Consider the following 26,305-nt stretch of genomic DNA (forward strand, 5'->3'; position numbering starts at 1 on the left):
CCACTACCATTCTCATTCCTTCCACTGATCCTTCATTTCTTATCCTTCTCAACTGACATATTCACAATATGGTTAAAAGTACAAAATATACACATACACAGTAAATGTTATTAGATGAAGTTTTCTTCCCTTTTTCTTCTGTCTCCCTCAGCTATTACTGTGGATGAGCATGTCAGTCAGTGTAACACCATTAATTTGTGTATTTCCATGGTCCGGTAGTCATTAATAGCAGTCTGGGGAATACCTAAATGTTTCCTGGTCATTTGTTTAATTTATAACTAAACAAAGACAGTGTGTTTGGACATAGTCTATGTACCCATCATTCTAGTTTTTTTGCAGTAGAGGTTTACATGATGAATTCCTACCCAGTTCCATTGAGCCGTCAGAAATGTCCCCACCATATACAGCTGTTGTTGTTGTTGTTAGATGCCATCGAATCAAGTTAGACTCATAGCTACCTCTTGTGACAGAGCAGAACTTCCCCAGAAGGTTTTCTAGGCTGTAATCTTCGCAAAGCAGATTGCCACATCTTTCTTCCCTGGAACTGCTAGGTGTGTTCGAACTGCCAACCTTTTGATTAACAGCTGAGTGCTTAACCGTTGCACCGCCAGGGTTCCTTTATACGCAGCTTACAGTGCATGAAAAGGGAACTCTAACCTTTCCCTGGTACACACTCTTAGTCTAACTCACTCCATGTCCGCACAGTCTGAGTCTCTCACCGTTTGCCATAGGCCATCCTATATTCCTTCCCTGCACTGTTCCCAGACTTCTTCATTTCTAAGTCATCCTCTGTTCCTGGCCTCGACTTCTCTGGTTTCTTACACTCAGCTTTGCTTCTCCAACTTTGATGCAAACACTACCCCTCAACTGTGGTGTGGATTCTCCCAGATTAACTCTAGAGCCTTCAGCTTTCCGAGGTTATCACCCTACGTGGTGCACCCTGGTCCCCATGTGGAAATACTCTCTCTGGATATCTCCATTCCCATGGAAATACTTGCAACAGGGTGATTTTGAAGGTAATATAGCATAGTAGCCAAGTACACGTGATTTAGAGTCTGATAAAAACTGGGTGTGAAGCTCAGCTCTGCTTCTCACTTGCTTTGTAACTTGAGGCATATTATTTGACTTCTCAGCACTTTAGTTTCTTTATCCATAACATGGGGTAGATGACAGTATATAAAGTTGTTTTGAAAATTAAATGAGAAAACATACACAGAGTGCCTAAAACAGTGCCTGGCACTCAGCTACCCCACTATAAATTAAAGCTTCAAGGTAAAAGAAAACCCTGAGATAAATCCTGAAGGTATGTAGTAGGTACATCCCTATGTCATAAACAAATATAGAAAATGTAAATAAAATTCTATTTGTCTCTGTTTGCTAATTCCAGTTACACTAGTCAAATGACTGATTTTGAATCCCAGCAAAATTGCACCTTCCGAGCTGAAGTAAACCAAAAAGGGAAATCTCTTTTTCCGGAAGCAAAAGGCCATTACCCAAGAGGTATCTCTTCAACCCAGACATACAAATGCAGCTATATGGTTTCATCACAGGTTGTTCAGAATATCACACGCCAATGTTAACCTTAAAGAATGACACTGGGGCTTGTTGCCTCGTGGTTCACAGAGTGTACCCACAAGGAAAATAGAAACAAAAGCAAAGGTAGGTAGCCCCGTTTGGCACAGTTGATTGACTTTAATAGGTCCTGATTATGCTGCTCATATTCCATGAAATTAAAAAGCTTACAAATGTTATGAGCCGTTACCCTTCCATTTAAGGGAGCTATCCTTTTTTTGTGACATGTTAGCAGCATTTAATGAAACTCTTTCCAAAATGCCATCGGCAGACTCGATGAGATTCCATGTTGAAATTCTACTTGAAGAATTGTTTGGGCAAGTTTGTTAACTGCCTGTCTCTCTTTGTAATGTATGGGACCTCCCTCAAGGCAAAAAGAAGTTTCTTATCACTTAAGGGGTGATCTGCTTGTGTTTCTGCTTTGACAATGAGAGAGTTTTCCAGTTTAAGAAGAGATTACAATGATGTTCCCCCATGTTTTTGTGCTTATAGTGGGAGTTCAGAGCAACCTGAGTTTTCACACATTGAGAGATTTTAAAATTGAAGCCCTTTTCTATTCAATTCAGTCTACGTTTGTTGAAGATCTAAAACATGCTAGCAGATGTTCCAAAATATTGTTGCCTGTCCTGCCTTCAGTGAGCTCTTACAATATAATTTGGGAGATAAGGCTTTGTGTGAGAAGAATTTAAAGGATAAGAAATGAGATGATTAAATTGTAGATTATGTGGTACTGATTATACAATAAAAGTTCAGGAAATACAAAATTACATCAAGTTGAGTGGAGAATTTGTATAGAGTATAAGAAAGATACATAGTGAAACAAGTTATTCAGAGAGAATTAATACTATTGATCAGTCTTTCATTTTAACATTTACGTTGGAGATATTTAATGGCACTCTCAATTTCCTTTATCCTTTTGGTTCGAAAGGGTGACAAACCATATCTCCATCTCCTTGGTGACTCCTCCTACCACTTTTGACGATCTTATAGATCAGGAAATACACTGTGTGCTTTATATGTATTTTCCTTAAATCCTCCTGGTAATCTTATAAGGTAGATAAGATTATCTCCATTTTACAGGTAAGGAGAACTGAGGTGCAAAATAGGTAATTTTCTCTATGTAGTAGATGTGGCAAGAAGCCCTCATGGCACAACCATTAAGTGCTTGGCTGCTAATCAAAAGATTGGTGGTTGGAGCTTACCCAGCAGCTCCTCAGGTGAAAGACCTGGCAATCTGCTCCTGTAAAGATTACAGTCTAAGATATTGTATGGGGCAGTTCTACTTGGCTACATGTCATTGCTATGAGTTTAAATTGACTTGACAGGAACTAATAACAATGACAACAACAAGCGTAGGGGTAGTTGGGACTCAACCCAGATATGAATTACTCCAAAGCATGTTTCTTATGTCAGTATTGATCTTCTTTGGAGAACAAATCATTTCAAGGCAGCCCCATCCTATCCTACTGGATCTTAAGTTATTTGCAGGCAGGAGTCATGCCGGGCTTGTCCACCATTGTATTCATTTGTCTATCACAGCGTTTGGCACTCAGTAAATATTCATTGAATAAATATGTAATTGGTATGGTAAACATGCATAACTCATAATTAAAATGTAACTTTAGTTTTGTCTTCACTGTTCCTTTGAAATTTGGGTGGGGGAGGTTGTCTTCCCCTCCACTCCCCTTCCCTTCCCTCAGGAAAATTTGGATATGTCTCATAAATATTCTGCCTGTCAAAGATTGTAGGCAGTTCTGTGTTACTAGAAGTGACAAAATACAGGCTCAATTCAGAAATTTTAAATGTCTCATCTCTGATATTAACACTTCAAACCTCATTCAAAGTTAAGTATTTGTTTTTTATCGTTTGTTTTTGTACCAGCTACAGCCTTAGTTGGGGCTCCTTATCTGTAGGGATAGGCACTCACCTCAGCCCTCTCTCCTGTCAGCTCCTCCTGGCTTGCTGACTCCTAGCTGCAGTGTTAAACCAAACCTGGATGGTGGTAGGGGCAGAGTGGTGGATAGGGCAGTTCTTCCTTGGCTGAGGGACTTGTACCCTCTGAAACTAGTAGCTGGTTAAGCTGACTTCTCTCGTGAGACACTTTCTGAATTCTTTGGAGATTCCCAATCCTGGAGCTGCCGTGCATCTCCTACAACACCCATGGAAAAAGCAGTGAAGTCTTCCATTCCTGGACAGGCTGCTTCATCCTTATGCCAAAACTGTTTGCCTCCTAGGAGGGCCTCTGAGGAAAAGCTTCAAATGTCTCCAGGACAGCTCTTTCCCCCACGTGGCCCGCCTGTGTTTCATGGAATGCCATTATATACCCTTTACCTGACAGCATCCGAGAGTACAGCCTGTTTCTGAAGAATCACCCCTCTCCTGCCTCTAATACCACATTATAAGCCTATTTCTCACCCTCTGGATTCGCTGCTAGAAAGCCTATGGTGACCTCAGTGGTAGGGAACTGATGATCTCAAACTGAACACATTGAATCCTCTTCTCACTGGGCTTGAGTTAGAAGGTCCACTCTCTTGACCTTTTTATCTTCTTAATGCCAATAAATGTGTTCTTAGATATACGCTTAGTCAATTCTACATATTTTAGTTTGGTACCTTACTTAGGAATCTCACAGCAATTGTATCTTCATGCTTAGCTGAAATTTCATTTTTGACATCCTTGTAAAAATATCCTTGTGATTGGCTGATGTTCAAAGTAAAATAGTTAGGAGTGCTACTTTCCCTAGTCCTATCTCATTCCAAGTATAAGTTTCTTGACTCCATGATGGAAGGAAGACAATGTCTATACCCACTCAGGTTGTACAAGGTAATGGAAAGAAAGCCAAGAATGCCAGTGACTGGAAGAGAGATGTTTCTGCTTTTATGACTTTTCTTGCTGCCTTGTACCACTGCCTGGAGAGTCATACTGACTCTTCTTCCTGTGGGGGTTAACTAAAGTGGAGATAGGAGTCCTTGGGTGATACAAACGGTTAACATGCCTGGTTGGTAACTGAAAGGTTGGAAGCCCAAGGCCACCAAGAGGCTTCTTGGAAGAAAGGTCTAGCAGTCTACTTCTGAAAAAGGAGTCATTGAAAACGTAGGGAGCACAGTTCTAGTCTGACATGAATGACTTTACGGCAACTGGTTAAAAAGGAGATGATGCATTTTTCCTTGCAGCTGGGCTTCTATGGGCCTATTCAGGGGTACTTTCAGAAGGCATCTTGGTTAGTGATAAATCTTTCTTGGCTTTTTCAGAGCCCCAGTATCTCTAGAACAGTACACTTGGCAACAGCAGTCATTGAATGAGGATCAGCTCAGTGTCTGGCTAAAGGTGCTCTCAGCGGATGCTCTGGTGATGTCATTTGGAACGATTCGCTTTGTTTTTTTAAAACATGAAAGCAAATATCTGGAGAGAAGATGAGAATAACTGCATCTCACTTATCTTGGAGCATATGAGGCCGAAGGGCAAGAATGAGTTTTACTCTCTGCCTGGAGGCTTCCCTTTCATGATTGACTAGAGATACTGCCTGTGAATTCACTGCCATTCATCCCCAGCACCTCTGTTCCTAGGCCTCTTATGATTGCCCTGCTCCCAGTATCTCGTACAGATCAGGCACGTTGCAAGTGGTTATGGAATTAATATGAATTGAACCACCTTCATTTCTTCCTATTCTGCATTGTCTGGTATACAACACTTAAAAATTATGTCTCTGAGCTCCTTCTATTTGTCAAGCATTGCGTTAAGTATTTGGATAAAGTCTAGCACAGAATAGGTGTTCAATAAATGCTTACTGAATGAACAGGAGGTAAGAATGGAGAAAAGGAGGGAAGGAAGGAATTGTAGGAGAGGGGCAGGCTCTCCACTATGGTATCTTGCATCCTTATAAAACCGTGGCAAAAAAAAAGCTATGATTTATGCTGTCAATGTCTGTGTTTGACCTGTGTATGTCAAGTAGTGCTTTTGGGAGCTGTAGGGAGAAGGGAGCCTTGCTGGACTTGGCAGGTCTCCCTCTTTATATGAGTTCCAACTGTGATACATTTCAAAAGGTAGATTCCATCTGAAGGGCAACAAAGTATGTCTCCATAGGCTTAGGAGCTAGGTAGGTCTTGGCCAAATTGCTGAATCTTCATTTCCTTCCATTGTAAAATATGAATATGAGCTCATGGAGTCAAGAACCTAATAAGCATATTATGTGAATAATAAATTTTTCCATTTTATATATACAGCACCTCTTTGAAATATGAGCCATCTTATAAATGAGGTAACTGAGATTCTGAGAGGTTTTTAATTTGTCTGAAGTTTTACAGGTAGTTAGAACTTGAACCCTAGTCTCCCTGACTCTAAAAGTCCATATTCCTGACCATGATATCATATTGCCTAATTATTTCAAACTCAGGATGGCTAGAAATAAGATAGAAATAATGTATGAAAAACACTTAATATGGCCCCTAGCATATGCTAGGCTCTCAAACAGTAAGAAGTTATAATTGTTCGTTATTTGTTTTATTTATGATTTCTTTTGGTATTTAATAAGCTAGTCATTTAAGGGAGAGGTCACAAATATAACTTTCTCTCTGAGGGAAGTAGTTGTTATAGCAGATATTTTTTTTCTCCGTAATTGTATCTGTGGCAGTACTCGGAATTAACAAAGATGGAAAAAGGAGAGATGCCTTTACTTCTCTGCATACATAACCTTAACCATGCCACGTAATTTAAATAGAATTTAACTACCATTTCCTCCTGAATATTTACATGAAAATCCTGAACCTTAAGTGTTTCTGTGGCTTAAACTTGTAATTAATTTAACGAGTATTTATTGATGCTCACCATGCACCACATGGTTTGCTCCTTTGCGTCAGCACATACCAAAGTGTTGATCAAATCCTGATGAGCCACGTTCTCCGTAGGAGAATCAGTAATTCAGAAATGTGGTATTTATCTAACTGCCTTGTCATCAACATAAAAAAAAAACTCATTGCCATTGAGTTGATTCCAACTCATAGCGACCCTATGGGACAGAGTAGGACTGCCCCATAGAGTTTCCAAGGAGTGCCTGATGGATTCAAACACATATATAATTTTGGTAGCAGATCAGTTGTCCATTCTTCCCACAAAGATGTGTCAAGTACCCTCTGGGTCTGTGGGCTGGGGAATGTAATTTTTTCAAGAGATAAACATTTTCCAGCTTTCAGAGTTAGTGACCTGTGGGGGAGATAAACCACAAAAAACAAGTAAGTAAGTGACAATTGTGGTAAGTAGCAACATTAGGAGGATCTAATATAGGTACTTGGTGGTGTGAATAGTTAACACACTCAGCTGCTAACTGAAGGCTGGAGCTTCAAGTCCATCCAGAGGCTTCTCAGAATAAAGGCCTGGCAATCTATCTCTGAAAAATTAGCCCTGGAAAATTCTGCGGAGCACAATTCTACTCTGACACTGGTAGGTCTCCGTGAGTCAGAACTAACTAGACAGCAACTCTTTTTGTTGTTAATTGCCATCAAGTCAGCTTTGACCATGGCAACCTTGATGTATAACAGAACGATACCTAGCCCAGTCCTGTAGTTATAGAAGGTATCTCTGAAACCCAAAGAGACTAACCACAGCAAGAAGAGGGAGGAGGATGGTTCAGGCAGAAGGCATGTGAACGCAAAGGCTCTAAGGTGTAAAGACTGCTCAAGTAGCAGAGAGGAGGCTAATATACCTGAGAGAGTTGAGAAAGGAAGTGTTGTCCACACTGAGTTATAGCAGGGCTCTGTAAGTTAAATTGAGGGATTGGGGCTTTATCCTATATGAGCTGAGAAGTCAGTGAAGGATTTTACACTGGGGAATTGTGAATATAAATCTAACAAAGTTTATTGTAGCCGATGTGTAAAATATGGACTCTAGGGGGGCAAGAATGGGAGCAGAGGAGACCAGGAAGAGGGCTGCTCAGTGGTTCAAGGGAAAGACAATGACAACTCTGAATGAGATGATGCCAGGGAAGAAGGAGAGTGAGAACTGGGAGACTGGAGAAGTATTTTGGACGTGCAGTTGACAGGGGCTACAGAGACAACTACTGGGAGTGTGAACGGGAGGAATCAATTCTTGGATTGTTCTTAAAAACAAGTGTACGTTAATCTTGCCTTGATCATAAACTAAGCACAGATGGAGGGTAGTGAAGGGGGCTATTGCAAAAAAAAGAAAAAGGGGGGGATAGGAGATCTAACATTTATGGAGCCCCTAACATGTATCAGGCATTCTGCTAACCTTGCGTATGCTATTTAATCCTCTACTTTATAGTAATCCTACAAAGTAAACATTATGATATGCACATTTTACATATGAGGAAATGAAGCCTTAGGAAAATTATATAACTTACCACAGTTCATCGAGTTGGTAAATAAGGGAGTCCAAAACTGAGCAGATTTATCTATCTATAGTCTTTTCTCTTTCTACAATCCCATGCTGTTTCCAAGGGCTAAAATAATGTCATCCAACTAGATATTTTATTCCTTGAAAGTGATTAGCATATTGGGCTATCGATTGAATGTTCACTGTATTGTTGTTGTTAGGTGCCATTGACCCTATGTACAACAGAACAAAACACTGCCTGGTCCTGTGCCATCCTCACAATTGTTGCTACATTTGAGCCCATTGTTGCAGCCACTGTGTCAATCCATTTTGTTGAGGGGCTGTTTTTTCTCTGACCTGCGACATTACCAAGCATGATGTCCTTCTCCAGGAACTGGTCCCTCCTGATAACTTGTCTAGAGTACGTGAGAAAAACTCTCGCCATCCTCCCTTCTAAGGAGCATTCTGGCTGTGCTTCTTACAAGTCGAATTTGTTCATTCTTCTGGCAGTTCATGGTATATTCAGTATTCTTGACTATGCAATATTCTTAACTATGCAAAGACATTCGACTGTGTGAATCATAACAAACTAGGGATAACATCTTGAAAAATTATTCACTGTGTATTGGTGTTAAAATAAAAACCGTATTAAGCCAATGATGAAAATTGAAGTTTATTTAATATACCAGCGTAACATTTCAGCTAGAGTCAAGAATGTTCCAAAGATGAAAAGAACTTCCAAAAGGTCTTATACCCCATGTTATTGGCATTGCTATGGGAAAAATAAAAAGGACCAGAACAGTGTTTACATAATAACAATTTATCCTAAAACATAGCTTCCAGTCTGACTCTGGAGTTTCTGTTTCCAAAATTGACTATATTTAGACAGTTCTTCAAAAAAGTTCAATGCCAAAGGCTAAACGATCTTCACTAAGCTGCTTAGTAGGCTATTTGACTGAAAGGTGACTTTAAGTTAGCTCAAGGTTCAAAAGGACACCTTCAGGTCAGTGGCCTGAGTGAGTCACCCTCAGCTCCATGGGCCCCAGAAACGTGAATTCCAGGAGAATTAAAAACTGTTTCTCGCTGGTTAGGTAATAGATTTAAATAATCAGTGTAAACCTTTGCCTTTATTGAAAGGCCAAAGGCTTTGAATGCTAGTGAACCTAAATAAGTACAGTGTATTTCAGGATGAGTTAATCATAATGTTAGAAAGGATATTAATTGGCAAAGTTAAAAAGGAAACCTTTATTTATATACCTACAGTGTGGAAGCACTCTCTCACCTCTCCAGTGAACTTGCAGAATTGGCGAGGAATTGATGAGAATGGGTGAAATGAAGCATAGATTCCAAAAATATATAAATTTAAGTCTTTAAATACAAGCCGTAGTAAAAGCTGCCAATGGAAGTTTCAGACTTAATGGCTAAATAGTTGGTGTTGGAACAGTTGAGAAGGGAGAGAATTCAGTGTGTATGCTAAGCTGGTCAGAGGATTTTACACTGCTCTTGGAAAGATAACTCCTGTTTTGCTTGGCTTTCTGTATGTTTATTTACAATGTGCTCTGGGTCAGAACACTCTGGGTCTAATCCACTTAGAGTTTGAGCATATTTACCTTGGACAAGTCCCTACATGAAGTTTATACTGAAAAGAGGATAACTTGGTAATCTAGGAGTTACTGAAACAAACATTCATGTTTACAAATTAAATGACAACCAGTCCAATTTGGAGGTTTATTTTGTGTTGTGTATGGGTGTGGGTGTGCATGCATGCGTGTATTCACGTGTCTGTTTGGGGAGAGAATGGAGGATGTGAGCTTTAAAAAAAAAATTAATTATATGTATGTATTTTCTACTTTGGGCAAGGCATGCCATCCCTCAGGTTGACACAGCCCCTACTTTTCCTGACTTTCTGGGGGGGAAAAAAAAAGTTAAGCATTCTTTCATATACTGCCAGGCAATATGCATTACACGTATTAATTCATGCAATGCTCCTAGGAACCCAGTGAAGTGGGTACTATTATTATCCCTGTATTACAGGCAAGAAGCAGGAAAGTGAGCCTCAGAGAGATGGAGTAACTTGTCTCACAGTCATTAAGCTACACAACCAGCATTCCCACTTAGGCAGTCTGACTTTAGAACAAGCTTTAATTTCTAGGCTGCCTCACCTTAGCAATAACTAACTCCATGGCTTCCATTATGCTGCCTGCCACACTGTGACTCAAGATAGAGAATTGTACAGAGTATTACAGCAAACCCAGGGCAACTGCAGAGCAAAGATTCCAGAACAGAAGAGCCTGATACTAGTCCACAATGTTTTGAGATTAGAAGTGACAGACCATGTAACCTATGTATGTGAAACCAGGTAAATACAGGCAGATATCCAAGGTGTAAAGGAGCCCTGGTGGCACAACAGTTAAGTGCTCTGCTGCTAACTAAAATGTTAATGATTCAAACCTATCCAGTGGCTATCCTGGAGAAAGACCTGGCAATCTGTTCCCATAAAGATTACAGCCTGGAAAACCCTATAGGGCAGCTCTACTCTGTCAAATGGGGTCTCTATGAGTCCGGTCAACTCAAGAACACACAACAACAAAAACAAAGCCACATTTCAGACAAAAAGACCAGGATCCAGATGAAGACCAGGTCAGGTCATGGATCTGAAAACCAGAAAAATATCTTGATTCTAAGAAACTTCTCAAGGTGGGAGCTGCCTTTATGATTTATAGGTACTAGCAGAAATCCTTGGCTAGCTTCATCTTGACCAGGGTTTCTCAATCTTGCCATTATTGACATTTTGGGCTACAAAATTCTTTATTGTGGGAGACTGTCCTATGCAACTACTGGATCGCTGGCCTCTACCCACTAAATGCCACTAGCACCATCCATACACAACAGTTGAGACAATCAAATATTGCAAAATGTCTTGTGGGGAGGGTGGTATGGCCCCTGCCCTCTGATAGCTACTGTTACAGATGAAGAACTGACGCAAGAAAATCTATCCATTCATTCAACAGGTGCTTGCTACTCAGGTCCTTTTCATAGTATTAATGCAGAACTCCTGAATTAGAATACTGGTCTAGAGACTTCGGGCAATATGGCGCTGTCACCGAGGGCATACACACTGGGATAGTCTGTTCTGAGTCTAATCCACTTGGAGTTTGAGCATCTTTACCTTGGATAAGTCATTCTGCCTGAGCTACTAAGTCCTTCTCTGCAAACAAGAGGTAATTCTGATTATACAAAAACACCTAATTCATAGGTATGTGATGAGGTTTAACTGGGATAATAACAGTAAGAGAATGGGCCAAGTACCAGACATACAGAAAATGCACAAGTGATCTTGATGATGAATGATGTTGGAGCTACCACATCCAAAGGGACCAAGAGATATCATTTGGTCTTCTGAGCCAGCAGTTGCTGAACCCACCTTTATTGCTTTAGTTTTAGGACAAGGGTAAATAAGTGGCCAGTAAAGTGGTTATTTTTCCTTGATTGTGGGCAGACTTTTCCACAAACTCTGGTGGAACCTGTGGAGACAGGCCAAAGTGTGGACTGGCTCAGCTTCCACTGCAATTCTGTGATTAAAGGATTTAAGAGATTAATGGGATCTCTTCAGGAAGTAGCTCGGAAAGCTCACTTGGGTTTATTCCAATGAAGAGGGATTTTCTGAATAAAGTCTCCTCTATAAAGAGCGAGATCTATGTGCACATGTAAGAAGTGAGGAGGGGGACCCCAATTTCAAATTAACAAGTAGCTGGTTACCTAGTCAAAATGATAACCCCATGTTTAGGTGATATTAGCAAGAATACCATGGAGAGTACAGACAAGTTTCATCTTTCTCCTGTCCCTAGCCAGGGAGAGAAATTTTGATACAGCGCAATGAAGAGCTAGCTAGGAGGCTGGCCATCTAATTCTCTGTCCTGTGAGTAATTTCATGTGAGAACTTTGGCAGGTCATTCAACCTACCTGGACATCAGTTTACCTCTAAATTAAATAAGAGGATTATTTGAGAACTGCCAGATTGTGAAATTTGAAAATTGCTGAATCTGAAAATCTGACATGTGTGACTGCCTAATTTGAGAATTGCTTCCAGGCCCAGAGCCCCAGCACCTAGCCCAGTGTGGACCTTATGGTGGCACATAAGTGTTGGCTGCCTTGAAATGAGTTGCTGAATAATGACATGTGAATATCACAGAGTCATCAACTGGAAAACCACCAGGCCATCAAAGTTACAAATTCCCCAGTCATTAAGCTTTCTGAGGACACTCTAGGTTCAAAAGACCTCCTCCAGGTGGGGTAAATGTTAATGATTCAGCTTCCAGTTACTTTTTCCCCACAAGTCTGGAACCCCTGGACATGGGTGGCTTCCCTCCAATCCTCATTTCTCAGTCTGAAGACTCCAGAGTTCAAAATGAAAGCTCCAGAAGGTTCCAGAGCAAGGGATGGACTTATGGCTAGAGGAAGCATTTTCTTTATACCTTGGGGCTAAAAGTTGACATTTTTTAAATTATAACCACCCACTACAGATTGGGAACAGGATAAAGTTGTATTTAGAGTTGTTTAGGGACTATAGGAAGAATTTAGAAAGGGATCAGAGAGAAGAAAAAGTCATTTATTAAGACTTGTTCTGCATTAAGTAGGTTTTCAGGTTCAGCCCCCACATAAGAACCTCGTATGTGGCAAGTTTGCCATCCCACTGTTTTCAAAATGTTGGAGTTTGTGGGCCTTTGGGTGAACATGAACATTTCCATCAATTCTAGATGTCACTCCTCTCTACTGCTTGGACCATGAAGATGTTTGAATTTTTGCTTCCAATGAGTTTGAAAGAAATACAGTGTTAGAGTGTTGGCAGCAATAAATGGTCTAGCAAAACAAAAATAATGGTCAGAATAGTTTTACTTTTGGCTAACAAAGTAGAAAGTAGCATTTTAGGGAGCCTGGCCAGCAAGATAGGGCCGTCCACTTTGCTGCACCCCATCTTCCAGCTCTTGGCCCCAGCCCAGCTCCCGAGCAGCCTTTTAGCTTGGCCCAGGCTCTATGTTCGAGAGCCGCCAAAAGCAAGCTTGATTGGCTTAAAGGTGGACTAACCTTGGGCACCAGAGCCTTCCCGTGGATCTATCTCATCAAACAATACAATGAAGATGTTTTAGTGTATAAAAGAAGAAATGGGTTGGAATAAACTATTGAAATACCAACCTAGTATGCTCCATATAGCGATTACAGAGTTCCTCTGGATTCACCAATCTTTTGATTGTAAATGAGAGAGACAAAGTTATATGCGTCAGGGGTCTTAAACGCTAGCAAGCAGCCATCTAAGATGCATCAATTGGTCTCAACCCACTTGGACCAAAGGAGAATGAAGAACACCAAGGATACAAGGTGATTACGAGCCCAAGAGACAGAAAGTGTCACATGAACCAGCAACTACATCATCCTGAGACCAGAAGAACTAGATGGTTCCCGGCTACAACTGATGGCTGCCCTGACAGGGAACGCAACAGAGAACCCCTGAGGGAGCAGGAGAGCAGTGGGATGCAGACTCCAAATTCTCATAAGACCAGACTTAATGGTCTTACTGAGACTGGAAAGACCCCGGCAGTCATGGTCACCAAACCTTCTGTTGCCCCAGGACAGGAACCATTCCTGAAGCCAACTCTTCAGACGTGGATTGGACTGGATAATGGGTTGGAGAGGGATGCTGGTGAGGAGTGAGCTTCTTGGATCAGGTGGACACTGGAGACTATGTTGGCATCTCCTGCCTGGAGGGGAGATGAGAGGGTGGAGGGGGTTAGAAGCTGGCGAAAAGGACTCGATAAGAGAGAGTGGAGGGAGAGAGCAGGGTGTCTCATTAGGGGGAGAGTAATTGGGAGTGTGTAGTAAGGTGTATATGGGTTTTTGTGTGAGAGACTGACTTGATTTGTAAACTTTCACTTAAAGCATAATAAAAATTATTTTTAAAAAAGTTATATGTGACTATGTATTGTCAGTATTTGTGTGTTGCATCATTAAGTGAAAAAAATACTTCTGTATTCTTCAGAAAAAAAAAAAAGATTTTAAAAAGGCTGAAAAACAGTGACCCAGGTATGACTGGAGATGGTCCTTATGGACATTCTGTGCTAACCAAAAGATTGGAGGTTTGAGCCCACCCAGAGGCACCTTGGTAGGGAGTCCTGGCAACCTACTTCTGAAAAATCAGCCGTTGGAAACCCTATTGAGCACACTTCTACTAGGACAGACAAGGAGTTGTCATGAGTCGGGGTCAACTTGACAGCAGTTGGTACTGGTAGGGAAAGAAGCAATCTTTTGACTGGGAGTCAGGCAGCCTGTTCAAGTCCTGGCTCTGCCACTAACTGTATGTTGCATCTCCTTTCAGGCTGTCAGTTTCTTGGACTGTTAAATGAAGAGGTTGGACCAGATTCTTAAAACTCCTCCTTGTTTTAATATTCTATTATTCTAGATAATAATTTTCAGTTTGTTTGTTTTGATGTTCAGCCCAAGAAGTAAAAGACTTTAAGGACATGTTTTAACTTAATGCCAAGGATCAGTAGATTATAACCCCTTCCCCTCAAAATTTGTTAAAAATAGTATCTATTGCTACAGTGAAAAGAAAAAGGAGTGGATTAGCATGGAGTAAGGATCCTTGGATTTGTTATCCCAGATCTTCAATGGCTTACATGGCACTGCCCAAACTGCTAAGCTTCTCTGAAGCCTCGGTTTTGTCACCTAGCAAATGGGAACCACACGTGCCCAGTTTGCCACACAGGATTTTGAGATAGAAGCTTGTGCATGTCCCAGAGAAGATAAGCCCTGGGGGAGGTTGAAAGAGTGTTGAAGGCATAAAATAAACAGAATGGAGAAGGATTCCACAGTAGTAAACCTGGCTTCTGATTCTATAACTAATTAGCCAATATCATGAGGGTATCAGTTTCTTCATTTGAAAAATGGAAGCGTCTGCCTAGATCAGCATTTCTAAAACTATGCATCAAGAATGAATGTCCCTCACAATGTTAGGAGCCCTAATATGTAGCATAAACAGTATACAAAACATTACTAACAATGCAGAAGAGAAACTAGGTAACTGGGAGCTCCTAAAAATCTAACATCTATGCTCATCCAAAGACCTCACAAAAGAGTAAAAAGATTACCTACAGACTGGGAAAAAGTTTTTAGTTATGACATTTCCGATCAGCTCCTGATCTCTAAAATCTACATGATACTGCAAAAACTCAACTACAAAAAGACAAATAACCCAATTAAAAAATGGGCAAAAGATATGAACAGGTACTTCAGTAAAGAAGACATTCAGGTAGCAAACAGATACATGAAGAAATGCTCACAATCATTAGCCATTAGAGAAATGCAAATCAAAACTACAATGAGATTCCATCTCACTCCAACAAGGCTGGCATTAATCCAAAAAACACAAAATAATAAATGTTGGAAAGGTTGTGGAGAGACTGCAACATTTACACACTGTTGATGGGAATGTAAAATGGTACAACCACTTTGGAAATTGATTTGGTGCTTCCTTAAAACACTGGAAATAGAACTACCATACGATCCAGCAATCCCACTCCTTGGAATATATCCTAGAGAAAAAAGAGCCTTTACACAAACAGAGATATGCACACCCATGTTCATTGTAGCACTGTTTACAATAGCAAAAAGATGGAAGCAAGAAAGGTGCCCATCAATGGATGAATGGATAAACAAATTATGGTATATTCACACAATGGAATACTACGCATCGATAAAGAGCAGTGATGAATCTGTGAAACATTTCATAATGTGGAGAAATCAGAAGGGCATTATACTGAGTGAAATTAGTCAATTGCAAAAGGACAGGTATTGTGTAAGACCACTATTATAAGAACTCGAAAAATAGTTTAAACAGAGAAGAAAATACTCTCTGATAGTTATGAGAGGGGAGAGGGAGGTAAGGAGGGAGGGAGTATTCACTAATTAGATAGTAGACAAGAACTATTTTAGGTGAAGGGAAAGACGACACACAATACAGGAGAGGTCAGCACAACTGGACTAAACCAAAAGCAAAGAAGTTTCCTGAATAAACTGAACTCTTCAAAGGCCAGCATAGCAGGGGCAGGGTTTGGGGACTATGGTTTCAGAGGACATCTAAGTCAATTGGCATAATAAAATCTATTAAGAAAACATTCTGCATCCCACTTTGTAGAGTGGTGTCTGGGGTCTTAAATGCTAGCAAGCAGCCATCTAAGATGTATCAATTGGTCTCAACCCACCTGGAGCAAAGGAGAATGAAGAACACAAAATACAGAAGGTAATTACGAGCCTAAGAGACAGAAGGGGCCACATGAACTAGAGAATACATCAGCCTAAGACCAGAAGAACTAGATAGTGCCTGGCTACAACTGATGACTGCCTTGACAGGGAACACAACAGAGAACCCCTGAGGGAGCAGGAGAGCAGTGGGGTGCAGACTCCAAATTCTTGTAAAAAGACCAGACTTAATGGTCTGACTGAGACTAGAAGGACCCCAGTGGTCATGGACCCCAAACCCTCTGTTAGCCCAAGACAGGAACCATTCTCAAAGCCAACTCTTCAGACATGGATTGGACTGGACAATGGGACCGAAAATGATACTGGTAAAGAATGAGTTTCTTGGATCAAATAGACACAGGAGACTATGTTGGCATCTCCTATCTGGAGGGGAGATGAGAGGGCAGAGGGAGTCAGAAGCTGGCAGAATGGACATGAAAAGAGAAATTGAAGGGAAGGAGTGTGCTGTCTCAATAGGGGGAAAGCAATTAGGAGTATATAGCAAGGTATATATAAATTTCGTATAAGAGACTGCCTTGATTTGTAAACTTTCACTTAAAGCACAATAGAATTTTTTTTAAAAAAAAATGAATGTCCCTCAAAAATATCTGAGGAACATGAGTTTGGAAAATCCGGCATACTCTATCCCTGTCTTAGAGATTCACAGTCTGCATTAGCATATTTTGAGATGCTCTGCAGTGAAGAAGCACATTCAATTTTATTTAACTTGTCTGTCAAATTAAATTGACCATGGAACCCTTTATCTCTGGAATACTTTTTAATATCCCATGAAATAACGTTTGGAAAATTGAAGACTAGATGGTGTGCTTCTCTGAGGAATTATACACAGAGACTATGATGTACCTGTTGCAAAGCCGCATCTGGGTTATATGGACAAGTATTGGGGATCATTTTTCCTTCTTTTCGTCTGGCCCCCTCTTTCACATATAGTTATCTTTGCCCTCTTAGTTTGGGCACCAGCAGGTATGCATCTGTGAGTATTTTATCAGCAAGTATTTTGAACACTAACCTGGTGGCTTAGTGGTTAAGTGCTACGGCTGCTAACCAAAGGGTCAGCAGTTTGAATCTGCCAGGTGCTCCTTGGAAACTCTATGGGGCAGTTCTACTCTGACCTATAGGGTCGCTATGAGTTGGAATCAACTCAACGGCACCGGGTTTGGTTTTGGTTTGGGTGCTTACTACTATGGTAGATTCAATGGACAATGGAAGAACAGCATAAAATACCGTTCCCCCTCAATGACACCTAACAACAACCACCACCACCTCTATTGTGGACTTTACTATTTATGAAAGAAATTCTACTGCCTAATGATTTACAGGAAACCCTAGTGGCGTAGTAGTTAATAACTACAGCTGCTAACCAAAAGGTCAGCAGTTCAAATCCACCAGGGCGCTCTATGGAAACTCTATGGGGCAGTTCTACTCTGTCTGTAAAGTCACTATGAGTTGGAATCGACTCAACACCAACGGGTAACAGGTAATGGTAATAATTTACAGATTATTTTATTTCATTGAGTTACCTGGCATTAAATGCTATAGAAGGAAACATAGAAGAGCTTATCATGTGCTGAAGTGGTTAGAGAAAGCTTTGTAGAATAAATGCAGTTTTGCCTAGACTTTGAAAACGTGTGATATATGATGGGTCAAGTAGTAATAATATGGAATAGACGGGAACGGACCCAAGATTTGAACGGCAGGGAAAGTGCCTTGACTTCTTACAGTGGACCCTAGCAGCCACCGTAAGTCAGAGAGCACAGAAATAGCTTGGTCAGAATGAGTTTCGGTGAAGAGAGAGCTGGGAGGTAAAATACATAGGAGGCACTTGAAATAATCCCAGGAAAAGTAACATGGTATAGTGAGGCATTGTCATGCAGGGAAAAAAAAAAAAATACATTGGATTTCAAGTAAGAAAAATTGCATTTGTATTTTTTAAAATCCACCTTTATAAGTAGTTTATAATTGATTTTAATTATTGAATTCAAACTAATTATATTAGCTTTTGACACCCCTCTGTCTCATCTATGCATTTCCTCTTCAAATTGGCAATTATAATTACCAATGACATGTGCATTCTTCCACAGCAGGTCTTTCAACTTTGGCACTATTGACATTTGCGGCCAGATAAGTCATTGTGGGTGGTTGCCCTGTGCATTGTAAGATATTCAGCAGCATCCTTGACCTCTACCTGCTAGATGCCAGTACCCCCAGTCCCTGCAGCTATGAAACCAAAAATACCTTCAGACATTGCCAAACATCCCTTAGGAGGCAAAACCATGGTTCCAGAGGTGTCGTGCATAGAGGAAATCACTGTCCCCAAAGATGGTGGCAATGTTCATATTATTTTTGCATAAATAAAAGACTGGTAAGACAGAAAATTGACTTCAAGGATGTAGACCTATCTAACTGAAGGAAGGACTAAAATCTGTATCAGTTATGATGCTTTCGGCTGCAAGTGTCAAATCTGTAGACTTAAAATGGACTCCAGACTTTCTGGAACCAAAGGGGCTGGATGAACTGCTGAAACTATTGCCCTGAGATAATCTTGAAATGTTAAACCAAAAATATCCCCTAATATCTTCTAAAAACTAAATAATAAAAAAATAATAGCTTAGCTTAACTAGTAAAAAAATGTCTGCCTTCAGCATTATACTCTTTTAAGAACAATCTATGTAGGATCAAAGTGACAATAGCAACTGGAAAGATTAGATAGGAACCTTAGGGGCAGTGAGTCTATGTTAACAGAGGAGGAACAACTCAGAGAAGGAGGGTAGAGTAGTTGTACAACTCAAAGAATGTAATCAATGTCACTGAATTATGCATGTAGAAATGGTTGAATAGGTATATGTCTTGCTGTATATATTCTCAACAGCAGAAGAATAAAATTTTTAAAAAGGGCTTGAATAAGAAGGAAATGTATTACCTCACTTAGGTACTCTCGAGGCAAGTCAGACTCCAGGTTTTATTTTTTCTGCAGCTCACAATATCATCATGACCCATATTCTTTCTGGATCTGTCACCAATAGCACTGGGCTGCTTCCCCTCAGGGTTATAAGACAGCTACCAGAGGCAATTGTGTCTAATTGCTTCCTTATTTGTGTCCAGTGGAGATAGATAGATAGCCTGACTCACTAAATATTGAGAATACTTCGTCCCCGGAAACCACTAGAAATCCTCTATTCGTGTATTATTGGCCCAAATTGGCTTAGCTCTCTACTCCCCTACCACCACCATCCCTGAGCTTCTAACTGGCAAGATGGATAAGATCAGCTATGTAGTATGGATGTTGGGTTCTTAACCGTAGTGCTCCCTACACAATCTCTGGAAGGAAAAGAGACAATCAGACAATTACAGAGAATGTTAAGTTCAATGTGGTACCTCATTGTGAGCCAAACTGAATACGGTATTTGTGAAAACACTCAAAGAAAGAATTTGCCAAGGATGTGTGAAAAGAGAAAATAGCATAGAAGACCAAAGACCATTATCTTGGGGGAAATGGCGATGGATAATTAAGAGCATTGGTCTTGGTTCTGAAGAAAGCTGGCTCAGCCAGGTGCTGGGTGTGTGATCATGGCCAAATCACTATTCGTTTATGTACTTTGTCTTCCTCATTTGTCCAGTTGGAAGAATAAGACCTTCCTTATAATAGTGGTGAGAGGATTAAGTGAGGCAAGTAGCGCTGAATGGATAATGGGCACTGGAGAGGCCCATCTCTCCAACTGTTCTACTCCATTAAATGGGCTAGAAATGGAATATGCTAGATAGAAATGTGTGTGTGTCGTTTCATCTAATCCACTGGTGAGGTGGTGGGTGAGGTGGCTGTTACTGCCCCGGGAGGAGTAAAAGGAGAGGGTGCTAGAAGCACAGGGCAGGTCTCTCTGATCTTACTGGAGGCCATGACTGCTTGAAGAACTTTAAATAATGTTCTAAATTACTCTACCTCCAGGTAAGTAGCATAGTATTTTAAAGTTTGGCTCAGCCCTCAAGTGTTTAAGGCCCTATCATCTTATAAAATTTTCCAGCTCAGGCTGGAAACTGCTTAGATCACCCTTCCCTATCTACCACCTCATTCCCTTATTCATGGCAAAAGGCAAAATCTAATTATTTAAACTAAAAAAAAAAAAAAAACTAAATCTGGAAAACATGTCCAATGATATTAGAAATATTTAACACTCCATGAGCATTTAAATAACGGTATTACCTTGACCAAGGTGCAATATTATCTTTGATCACAGACTTGTACTAAGGGAAAACATCTGTTTCATAGAATTCTCAGGAAAACAGAATTAGAGTGTTTACATTTGTAAAGCAGGATAAACTCAGATCATCAGCTGAGATGTGACTGTGGTGGTATTTTACAGCCCTGGATTTTATAAACCTATTTAAAAATAGTCTTCTACTGTTTAACATACTTGGCTACAAATATTCACCCATTCTATCAAACGTTCATTTGTCAAGTACCTACTACATGCAGGGCATGGATTTAGCTGAGTGCCAGTGCTCGGAAGCCTAGGCGGAGTAGGGGATAGAGACCTTAATAGACAGTGAGCCTAGCCTTGTGCCACAAGGTGATGATGTGGGTTAGACGAGGTAACACATGCATTTCTATCTAGCATAGTCTATTTCTAGTCCGTTTAATGCAATAAAGCAGATGCTCAATAAATAAGTCCTTTAACTGGGACATCAGTGTTTCTTTGCTTATATGGTCCTTAGGTACTTTGTTCAAATGTTGAGTATTCATTAATAGCCTCTCTGGACTCTTGGCTTCTTAATCCATTGCCTAAACTCACAGAGTGAATAAGGGGTTCAACTAAAAAAAAAAATTGGGTACATTTACTTCCAGATTTGTTTCATTTATTTGTTGTTGAGTTGTTATAAAAATCAGATTATACTATGAATTCTGCCTGTAACTTTAAAATATATCACAGGATTAATAACAAAAAAAAAATGGCAAAGGATTTGCATAGACATTTCATCAAAGATGATATGTAAGTGGCCAACAAGTACACGAGAAGATGCTCAATGTCATTAGCCATTAGAGAAATACAAATAAAATCTTCCATGACATACCACCTCCTCCCTATTAGAAAGGCAATAATAATAACAAAGTGAAACAAAAACAGAAAACAACAGATGTTGGTTAGGTTGTGGAGAACCTGGAACCTGGGACCCTCATCCATTGCTGTTGGAAATGTGAAATGGTACAGCCACTATGGAAGACGCTTTGGCAGCTCCTCAGAATGTTGAACATAGAACTGCCCTATGACCCAGCAATCCCAATCTTAGTTATATATCCAGAAAAAGTGAAGGCACAAACACAAACCATTACACTAATGTTCATTGAAGCACTTTTCACAGTAGCCAAATGTTGGAAACAACCAAAATGTCCATCAATAGATGAATGGATAAACAAAATATGGTTGGTATAAACACACAATAGAATGCTACCCAGAGAAATGAAATCTGATGCTTGTCGCTACAGGGATAAATCTTCAAAATATCATGCTGAGTAAGTCACATACAAAAGACAAATATTGTATGATTTCAATATTTGAAATAATGAAATAAGCAAATATGTAGAAACCAAAGATTATTAGTGGTTACCAGAAGTGGCCAAAGGGGCAAGGGATAATTTTTGCTTAGGGAACATCAAGTTTATGCCATGGATGGTGAAATGATTTGGGAAAGGGTGGCGGGAATGGTTGCACAATTTGAAGGATGTAATCAGTGTCACTGAATTGTACATGTACATTATTGTTGAGATGACGTATGTTTTGTTGTGTATGTTTTCACCACAATAAAATTAAATATGTACGCACACACACATGTGTATCTATCACAGTCATTTTGTAATGACAGAATACATTATATATTTCACCACATTCTTCTTCAAGACTTAACAACATTCCATTTTATGGATACGCAAAAATTAATTTTTTATTTTGCAACGTAACAACTTGAAAAGTTTCGTTGCTGTTAGATGCCATCTAGCTGATTCCAGCTTATAGCGATGCTATGTACAGCAGAACAAAACACTGCCCGGTCCTGCGCCATTCGCACAATCGTTGCTATGATCGAGCCCATTGTTGCAGCCACCGTGTCAGTCCATCTCCCTGAGGGCCTTCCTCTTTTTCGCTGACCCTCTACTTTCCCAAGCATGATGTCCTTCTTCAGGACTGGTCCCTCCTGATAACATGTTCAAAGTACATGAGACGAAGTCTCGCCATCCTTACTTCTAAGGGGCATTCTGGGTGTACTTCTTCCAAGACAGGCTTGTTTATTTTTCTGGCAGTCCAGGATATATTCAATATTCTTCACCAACACCATATTCAAAGGCATCAATTCTTCTTTGATCTTCTTTATTCCTTGTCTAGCTTTCACATGCATATGAGGCAATTGAAAAGACCATGGCATAGAGCCGGAACCCACTCAATGGCAACAGGTTTCTTAGGTGTGCCTGACCCAAGCCATGGTATTATCAAAGAAAAGTTGAGGGGATAGAATAACATACATCTGTGAACCTCCTACCTTTTTTGTGGTAAAATAGATTACATATATACATACCATTTAACAGTTTTTAAATGTACAATTCAGTGTATTCACAGTGTTATGCAGTTATCACCACTATTTATTTCTAGAACTTTTTCATCACTTTACACAGAAATTCAGTACCCCTTAAGCATTAATTCCCCACTTCCTGTTTTCCCAACTCCCTGGTAACCATTACTCTGCTTTCTATCTCTGTGCATTTGCCTATTCCAGACATTTCGTATGAGTGGTTTCATTCAGTATTCTTTTATGTCTGGATTTTTTTAATTAGCATAATTTTTTCAAAGTTCATCCATGTTGTAGCATGTGTAAGAACTTTATTTATCTTTATGGCTGAATAATACTCCATTTTATGGATATACCACATTTTGCTTTTTCATTTACCTGTTGATGGACATTGTTGTTTCCACTCTTCGACTATTGTGAATAATGCTACAAAGAACATTGGTGTACAAGTGCTTGTATGAGTCCCTGCTTCCAAGTCATTTGGGTATATACCTAGGTGTGGAATTGCTGAGTCATCCCTGAGATGACTCTATGCTTAAGTTTCTGAGGAACCGCCAAACTGTTTTCCACATTCTGCGCCATTTTATATTCCCATCAGCAATAGATAAGGATTCTGATTTCTCCACATGCTTGCCAACAGTTGTTATTGTCCATTATTTGTTTTGTTTTTGGATACTAGCCATCCTAGTGTGTGTGACAAAGAAGTCCTGGTGATGCAGTGGTTAAGCACTTGGCTGCTAACCGAAAGGCCAGCAGTTTGAACCCACCAGCCACTCTGTGGAAGAAAGATGTGGCAGTCTATTTTTGTAAAGAAGACAGCCTTGGAAACCCTATGGGACAGTTCTGCTCTGTCCTATAGGGTCCCTTTGAGTTGAAATCAACTCGACAACAATGGGTTTTTGGGTTTGGGACTATGCGTGAAGTGGTATCTCATTGTGGTTTTTATTTATTTATTTATTTATTTAAAAAATGTATCTTTTTTAAAAGATGTATCGCACTGGGCAAATCTGCCACAAAGGACCTCTTTAAACTGTCGAAAAGCAAAGATGTCACCTTGATGACTAAGGTGCGCCTGACCCAAGCCATGGTATTTTCAATCGCATCACGTGCATGTGAAAGCTGGACAATGAATAAAGAAGACCGAAGAAGGAATTGACGCCTTTGAATTGTGGTGTTGGTGAAGAATATTGAATATGCTATGAACTGCCAAAAGAACGAACAAATCTGTCTTGGAAGAAGTACAACCAGAATGCTCCTTAGAAGCAAGGATGGCGCGACTGCGTCTTACATACTTTGGACATATTGTCATGTGCTGGTTGGCCATTTGCATAACTTCTCTGGAGAAATGTCTAAAAGTCCTCTGTCCATTTTTTAATTGGGTTATTTCTCTTTTTGTTGAGTTGTAGGAGTTCTTTGTATATTCTGGATATTACGTCCTTATCAGATAAATGGTTTTCAAATATTTTCTCCCATTCTGTAGGCTATCTCTTCACTTTGTTGATAACCAAAGTTTTAATTTTGATTAAAGTCTAACTTACCTCTTTGTTTTCTTTTGGTGTTCGTACTTTTTAGTGTCATATCTAAGAACCCATTGCCAAATAAAGATTCTGAAGATTTACCCGTATGTTTCTTCAAGATTTTTATGGGTTTAGCTCTTATATTTAGGTTGTTGCTCCATTTTTAGTTAATTACCATGTGTGTCATGAGGTAGGAGTCCAATTTCAATTTTCTACACGTAGAAATCCACTTGTTCCAGCACCATTTGTTGAAGTGACTATTCTTTCCCCATTGGACTGACTTAGCTACCTTGTCAAAATTCAGTTGGCCATAGATATGAATTTATTTCTGGACTCTCAATTCTATTCCGTTGGTCTGTGTTTGCCCTTCTGTCCGTACCACACAGCTTTGATTTACTGTAGCTTTGTATTAAGTTTTGAATTTGGGAAATGTGAGTCCTCCTATTTTGCTCTTCTTTTTCAAGATTGTTTTGACGATTTAGGGCCCCTTTCAGTTCTGTAGGAGCCCTGGTGACCCAGTGGTTAAGAGGTCAACTGCTAGCCAAAAGGTTGGCAGGCAGTTTGAATCCACCAGCTGTTCCTTGGAAACCCTACAGGATAGTTGTACTCTGTCCTACAGGGTCGCTACGTGTCAGAATGGAACCAACAGTAACGTTTTGTTGTTTTTCTTTGGGGGGATGGGCAATTCCATATGAATTTGAGAACTGATTTTTCCATTTCTGCAGAGTAGGTTGTTGGAATTTTTATAGTAACTGTGTTGAATCTGTAGATGACTTCGGGTAGTATTGACATTGTAATAATACTAAGCCTTCTAAGCCAGGATGTCTTTCCATTTATTTTGGTCTCTGAACTGAAATGCTAATTAATGTCTGGCTGACTATGGTGCTCAAACCTTTCCTCCAAATAACTTTGCTGCATAGGTGGACCAAGAAGTGTCACTGCCAACAAGGAAGTTACTATCCCATTAAAAAAAAAGAAAGAAACCTGTTGCTGTCGAGTCCATTTCGACTCATAGTGACCCTAGAGGACAGAGTAGAGCTGCCACATGGGGTTTCCAAGGAGTGGCTGGTGGATTCAAACTGCTGACCTTTTTGGTTTGCAGCCATACCTCTTAACCACTATACCACCAGGGCTCCTGTAAAAGCAAAGCAAAACAAAAACTAAACTTGTTGCTGTCGAGTCCATTTCAACTCATAGTGACCCACAGGGTAGAGTAGAACTGCCCCATAGGGTTTCCAAGGAGCACCTGGTAGATTTGAACTGCTGACCTTTATGGTTAGGAGTCGTAGCTCTTAACTACTACGCCACCAGGGTTTCCAGGGCTCCCATAGGAGAATTAAAACTCCTGTAGAAGAGTTAAAACTAAACATAAATAACCATTATCATCATCATAAAATAATAACTAACAGTATGGACCCTTAGTATAAGCCAGGCACCATTCAGATGTTTTGTATGGAGTGAATCATTCCCTATCACAAAAATCCTCATGAGGGTTCTACTATGATTATACCAATTCCACAGATGGGGAAAACTGAGGCACAGAAAGCTAAGGTAAAAACTGAGACACGTAGAGTTAGAAAGAGGGGGATCCAGAATTTTAAACCAGGCCGTCTCTCTCAGCAATTTAGCAGTTTATAGCCACTGAGCTACCTCTCATAACCATATCACAAGGTTACAAGCGATAAGGATTCTAAATACAGATAAGTTGTATTTCTTAGAGGAGTTAACTTTAGGGGAAGAAGTAGGATTCAATCTAGCCCCTAAAGGAGGATTTGGTTGTACAGAAGTATAGAAATGGTCATTCCAAGTTAAAGGCATTCCAGCTGTGAGCTAAAAAGGAAGAGATATTGGTGTTTACTTGGGGAAATTGTTTCACAACCTATATTCTGTGATGGTTTTGCTCCCACTTTGGCCCCCAGTTACCCTGCTCCCAAATGGTGTGTAGCCCTGAGGCTGGGGCACATTTTCCCCAGTGCAGCCCAGGAGAGCTGGCTTTATTATGACCACTGATTTGTCCCCAGATC

At 40.2% G+C, this 26,305-nt stretch overlaps 1 protein-coding gene and 1 pseudogene across 11 annotated transcripts in view; both read left to right on the forward strand.

Annotated features, from left to right (window-relative positions):
- Positions 1-26,305, forward strand: part of SGCD (sarcoglycan delta) — a 1,252,876-nt gene that overhangs the window by 1,002,655 nt on the left and 223,916 nt on the right. The gene's annotated exons all lie outside the window — the stretch shown is intronic.
- On the forward strand, positions 133-13,759 carry LOC126070212 (NADH dehydrogenase [ubiquinone] 1 subunit C1, mitochondrial-like; annotated as a pseudogene).

The sequence above is a fragment of the Elephas maximus genome, chromosome 2, assembly GCF_024166365.1.
Source record: "Elephas maximus indicus isolate mEleMax1 chromosome 2, mEleMax1 primary haplotype, whole genome shotgun sequence".
Taxonomy (NCBI): Eukaryota; Metazoa; Chordata; class Mammalia; order Proboscidea; family Elephantidae; genus Elephas; species Elephas maximus.